Source organism: Orycteropus afer, unplaced genomic scaffold, assembly GCF_000298275.1.
Source record: "Orycteropus afer afer isolate SDZICR_OR568_19922 unplaced genomic scaffold, OryAfe1.0 scaffold00066, whole genome shotgun sequence".
Classification (NCBI taxonomy): domain Eukaryota; kingdom Metazoa; phylum Chordata; class Mammalia; order Tubulidentata; family Orycteropodidae; genus Orycteropus; species Orycteropus afer.
In genome coordinates, this window is record NW_006921653.1 from 2,300,930 (window position 1) to 2,307,828 (window position 6,899).

A 6,899-nucleotide genomic window follows, 5' to 3' on the forward strand; every position below is an offset into this window, starting at 1 on the left:
AAAGCAATCTATACATTCAATACAATCCCAATCCAGATCCCATCAACGTTTTTTAAGAGTATGGAAAAACCAATCGCTAACTTTATATAATGCCTAAGGCACTTGATTGCTTACCAGAAGGCTGGTGGTTCAAATCCACCAGCCACTCCTCAGAAGGAAGGTTGGGCAATTCTACTTCTCTGTGATGTAGAATGTAATTCTATCACTACATTCTGTAGTGATACTGCCTCGGAAACCCAAAGAGGGGTCACTATGAGTCGGGGCCGACTCGACGGCACATAACAACAACAACAACAACATTTTATTTAATTATCAGTTCTCTCATGTTTATTTAATATGTAAGTTTTAAATTTGATACTTTCTTCTCCCTGCTTTCTTTGTGATTATTTTTTTCTGATTGGTGAGCACCAGCTCATATCTATTCAATTTTCTCTTATTTTTTTGGTGTGTTGTTGTTATGTGTCATCGAGTCAGCTCTGCCTCATACTGACCCATTGTACAACAGAATGAAACACTGCTCTGTCCTTTGCCAGCCTCATGATCCTTTCTATACCTGAACTCATTATTGCAGCCACCATGTCAATGAGTCTTATTGAGGGCCTTCTCCTTTTTCATTGACCCTCCACTTTACCAAGCATGATATCCTTCTCTAGGGAATGATCCCTTAGATGAAGTCTGGTCATTCTCCCTTCAGAGGAGCATTCTGGTTGCACTTCTTCCAGGACAGATTGGTTAGTTCTTATGGCAGTCCACGGTACTTTCAGTATTCTTTGTCAACACTACATCTCAAAAGCATCAACTTTTCTTTGGTCTTCCTTATTCATTGTCCAACTTTTACATGCATGTAAGTTATAAAATTTTCTTTCAATGCAATAATTTATTTGTAATTTCTCAGCTTTTTCATATTTGGTACACACCCAAATATGAATAGACTTATCTTTGTACATAAATGCATGGAAAATTGCATTTTCTGAATATTTTACAATTTAATTTGTTCTTTTGCAGAAAAACATTTTAAAGAAATATTTTGGAAAGTAATTTTGACATGGTTGGAAGAATTTTTTTAATTTTCATAAATGGCTAATATTTCATTTTTGAGGTGTCCTCTATATAGACACTTGCAAATGGTATCTCTGAAAGAAGTCAAGTATTTCCACCCCCCGACTTCCTTTGGAATGTGGATTCAAAAACTACCTGATGCAGCAGCAAGAACTTTAAGAAAGAAAATCATTAGCTTGTGGCTGGAGGGTGGTGCCCATAGCTCCCAACACAAATGGCCACCTCATAGTCTTAGATTTGTGATACTTAAGTTACTTCTAATTTCAGAGAGACATTCCAGTGAAGAAGCTGGGTTTGTACTTTGTTAACAATTTTGCCCTTGAAATTTTATCAACTTTCAACCTTGTCTTATCAAAATTTTGATTCCATTGTTGCCGCTATTGTGTAGTATCTTCCAATGTAGGTGCTCATTTTCCAGCAGGATATAGAACACTATCCTGTTGTGATCCATACGATTTTCACTGACAAATTTTTAGAAGTTGATTGCCAGGACTTTCTTTCTAGTCTGTCTTCATCTGGAAGCTCCACTGAAACCTGTCCACAGTGTATGACCCTGTTGGTATTTGAAATACATATGGTATATCATAGCAGCATGTAGGCTATATCACTACAACAAACTGACATCCTAAAGATAAAGAAGATTCAGGATCAAGTAACATATCCTCCTGCTATAAAGTCACTCTGAGTCTGAGCAAACTTAAAAGCAATGAACAAGAGCAAGATTATTAAGATTCAATTTATATTTATCAAAATGTTTAAGGTATATATACTTAGAAATTTTCTTTGGACATCTCCCTAATGCAGTGTTAAGGACAAAAATGAATACGTAAATTTTTTAACAAGATATAATAGTTTAGTTGATAATTGCATAACACAAACAAATTAATTGCTAATTAATCATTTATTTAATTAATTAACTAAGTAAGAATTTCATTTATAATTTTAGAGATTAGGAAAATCCTACATTTTAATGCTTTCTGTCCTGAAATGGTATTAGGTAATAGTTTGGATTTTTATTTCCCCTTTTCTTTTATTTCTTTTTTTCTTCCTTTATTCTTCCCATCCCTCTTTTTTTAAAAAATAATATTTTTATTGGGAAAAGAAAAAAAGTCTCAAACCTCATATAAGTTTCTTTTCTTTTTTTATTTTAATGGTTCGTTATATTCTAAAATCTGGAATCCTCTTGTTAGGGCAACAATATTTTAGTTTAATTAAATGATACTGACTTGTTTCAAACATTTCTTAAGTATTCTATAGCAAGAAAACACAGTAACAAATTGATCATTGATTTTACACCTCAACAGCATCCTTTAGAATTTTCATCAAACACAACTGAAGAATATGATATCTAGGCTCATTACAAAGATGATAATGAATCTACTTTTTGGTAGCTGTAGGCAGCATACACTTCTGATTTATCAAATTAAATATCTGGAACATAGCAACATTTTCATTTTCATTTTATCATCTTTTACAGTTACTAATTGTGGAGCATAGTGCCTAAGGCACTGGACTGCTAACCAGAAGGCTGGTGGTTCAAACCCACCAGCCACTCCTTGGAAGAAAGTAGTGATACTGCCTTGGAAACTCAAGGATGGGTGGCTATGGGTCAGGTCCGACTCAACAGCATGCAACAACAATTGTGGATAATTTTTTCATAACTGTCAGATCTATGCTTATGTCCTTAATACATATTAACACAAAACTGCAACTTGTAAGAGACTTCTTTTATGAGCTGGCAAGATATATATAGTCTATTGGTGACTTCCTTGTGCATTTTAAAAGAAGATACATTCTTCAGTTGTTTTGTAGTGTCTTATAAATATCATTTAGGTGAAGTTGTTGTTGTTTTTGTTGTTAGGTGCCATCAAGTAATCTCTGAGTCATAGAGAACCCATGTAAAACACAACAAAACATTGTCCAATTCTGTGGCAGCTTCACAATCTTTGCTATATCTGAGTCCATCATTGCAGCCACTTTATCAGTTCATCTTGTTGAAGGTCTTACCCTTTTTCATTGACCCTCCACTTTACCAAGCATGATGTCCTTCTCCAAGGAATGGTCTCTTCTGACAATATGACTAAAATAGGTGAGATGAAGTCTGGCCATTCTCACTTCCAAGAAGCATTCCAGCTGCACTTCCTCCCAGGACAGATTTGTTAGTTTTTTGGCAGTCCATGGTACTTTCAGTATTCTTCACCAACACCACAACTCAAAAGCATCAACTCTTCTTCAGTCTTCCTTATTCATTGTCCAGCAGTATTATTCAAATATTTTCTGCCCCTATGGGATTTACTCCCTACTCATTCTCTCTGAGAGACTGGGAGAGGATTTTCAAAATCTTCAGTGATGATTATGGATTTGTCAGTTCTCCTTTCAGGTAGGTCACCTTTTGCTTCTTGTACTTTGAATCACTGCTATTATATACACATAATAATGGTTTTGTCTTTGACAAACTGACCCTTTTTCTTTGATAACATCCCACTTTATCCTTGATTTGGTCATTATTCCAAAAGCTACTCTGTCTGACATTAATATAGCCACTTCAACTTTCTTATGGATAGTATATGCATAAAAAAAGTTATTTCAAACTCTTTATGTTAATTTACTTATATATTTTTATATTTATATTTGAAGGTAATTAGCTTTTTTAGAGTAAAAATTTCACATTGTATTTTAATCTAAGCTGATAATATGTTCCTTTGAATTTGATGTTTAGTCAATTTATATTTTTTGTAATCATCAATATGATTAAGCTTAAATCGTGCTATTAGATCTTCATTTTCCCCATGTGTTTTTGTAATACTTTCTTCTCTTTCACCCTTACTTGTAATTGAATTTATTTCATAAATCCCATTTGCCTTCCCTTGAGACTTCTTTGTGGTATCTTTTTATTATTTTCTGTGATGCTCTAGATGTGACAAGGCAACATGTTAAGAGGTAAGGGAATGAGACAGGTGAGTACCTGAAGGGGTAGCATTGATAGCACTTAGACGGCAAGTGCAAAGTGTCTGAGGAGTCTGGGATGTTCCAGGATATTTGATGAGTGTAGGAAGCTTTCAGTCTGACTGAACTAAGAAGCCATTGAGGGATCTTAGGCTGAAAAGGGAAGCTCTGGTAGCATAGTGGCTAAGGCACTTGACTGCTAACCAGAAGGCTAGTGGTTCAAATCCACCAGCCACTCCTCAGAAGAAAGATGGAACAATCTACTTCCATAGTGATACTGCCTTGGAAACCCAAGGAGGGGTCACTATGAGTCGGGTCCGACTCAACGGCACATAACAACAACAACAACAACAGGCTGAAAAGGAACATAATATGGCTTGCATTTTAAAAAGATCATTCTTTCTAAAATATTGCAAACTTACTCTATGGGCACAAGGGTGAAAAGGGAGAGATCAGTTTGAATGCTATTGGATTAATTCAGGAAAAAAAAATGACAGATAGTTAGACTAAATGGAGGTAAGAAACAAAATTCTTGAATAATGAATATATTTTGAAGAAGTGAATTTGATAATGAATTAGTGTTGACAGAAAGAAAGCAAGCAAAAATAGCTAGTTTTTGAACTGAACAACTAGAAGTACAGAAATACGGTTTACTGACGTGAGAAACAAACAAACAACAAACGATGAATGGAGGTTGAGGGGTGATCAGAAATTTGAGAGTTATATTTAAACCCAAATGGAGTTGTCAAGTGGGCAGTTGAATATATACCAACCCAGAGTTGAGGAGGTTCAGGCTAGAGATAGGAATGTGGGTTTTAGTCACATAAATCATTTAAAGCCATGAGGTTGGATGGCATCACCAGAGAAGAGAGTATGGATAGAGAAGAAGCTTGAGTCATGAGACTAGGAGCATTCATCTAAGAAGAGATTTGGAAAGAACTATGGAAGCACATATGAGACTGAGATCAGGCCCAATGGTCCAGGAGAGTATGGTAACCTGGAGTGAAGTGAAGAAAAAGAAAGCCTTTCAAAGAAGATGGAATGACTGACTGGGTGTAAGTGAAGGAAGGGGACTGAATATTGACCCTTAGACTCAGCAGTGCAGAGGGCATTATTAATCTTGACAAGAACAGTATCGATACTTACTGGGAATGAAAAATTGATTGGTGAAGATGAAATAGAGAATTGGTAGAAAGGATTTGGAGACAGCAAATACAGACAGGTCTCCATTGAAGTTATTTTTTGTGAAGAAAAATAGAGAAATATGGAGGAAGATGAAAGGGGAAATGGGTATTGACTGAGTTTTTTTTTTTTTTTTTTTAATCGGAAAGGGCAATGTTGGAATACTCATGTATTCTGGAGGGAACATCTAGCAGAGAGAGATAATGCAGAAGAAAAAGAGAGAGAGAAAGAAGACAGAGAAGATTCCTGCAGCAGTGTTATTGAGAAAGCAAAAAAAAAAAAAAATCAAATCTAGTGCACAGTTTGAATTAGGCCTTAAAAAAGAAAAGAGTTCAGTTGTAATAACAGGAAGGATAAAATTGGGGAATGTAGTAAGATTGTTGGGCAGTATTAGGGGCACATCTGAGGGAATGCCTTTTTTTTTTTTTTGTCAGTTGCCTATCCATTATCTACATACAGTTTTATTTAAAACAACATAAATTTTGCTCAAGATGAGAGCACAGTTTAAAAACAGTATCACTTTTCAGGCATCATTAACAGCTAAGGATGTCCCTGTGATATATTGTTCACAAAATGAGAGTCACCATGACTTAAAAACAAACCAATTCAGCATGAATCCTCAACCACATCCACAGGGACATAAGAATTTTCAGAGATTCACATGACTCCACTTGTTTTTATTATTTTTTCCATAATCTGAACTTCATCTACAACTCTCAGTCACGGCCACAAGAGGCTTTTGCCTGATGCTGGTTCCTTGATCACTTCAGTGTCTCTAAATCTGCTTTTTAGGGATTTGGAATTACCTTTTCCTAAAGTGACTTATGGGAGCTCTGGTAGTGTAGTGCCTAAGGCACTGGACTGCTAACCAGAGGGCTGGTGGTTCAAACCCACCAGTATCTCCTTGGAAGGAACTTGGGGCAATCTACTTCCATAGTGATACTGCCTCGGAAACCCTAGGAGGGGTCGCTATGAGTCGGGTCTGACTCTATGGCACATAACAACAACAACAACAAAGTGACTTATAGGAGCTCTGGTGACGTACAGAGCTGTCACATTAACTTTGGTATCCTAGCACAGGAATATGTTTCCTTGAAGAAATGACTTTAACAGTAAGATGAAAATGATGTTATATTGATAAAAATATTTTAACAGGATTGGCATGTAATTTGTATTACTGCTCAAGTGAGCATGTAAAGGCTCTTTATCCAGGCTGTTGAAGATCTGGCATTTCACAGGCATGTTGTATTTGTTTAAAACCTCCTTTTTAACTGTTAAATTATTAGGTGCTCAAAAGTTTAGGGCTATAAATTTGAGGTATAAGAAATATGTATCAGGTCCCTAGCAAAGGAGAGTGGTTGAAGAACATGAATCATGTATGGGGAACAGTGGGTAAACTTGAGTTTGACTATAGTCTAGGGTGGATATAGAGAGTATAAAGTTGGAAAGTGGTATATTTAGTTCCTGTGACTGCTGTAATAAATTACCACAAATTGTGTGGCTTAAAACAACAGAAATAGGAGTTCCGGCAAGATGGCGGACTAGGCAGAAGGATTGCACAGACCCTCTTCAACAAAGAAAAGGGAAACTAATTAACACAGACACAGAAGATAATCATGGACCCCTGAGCCTTGAAGGGAAGGATACAGAATTGGACTAAACCCCAATTAGCAGAAGAATTTGCGTGAGAATACCAAAAAAAGGAGACATAC

The 6,899-nt window shown here is 36.0% G+C and overlaps 1 pseudogene; it reads right to left on the minus strand.

Moving 5' to 3' along the window:
- LOC103196421 overlaps positions 1-6,899 on the minus strand; it is a 41,615-nt pseudogene that overhangs the window by 1,101 nt on the left and 33,615 nt on the right.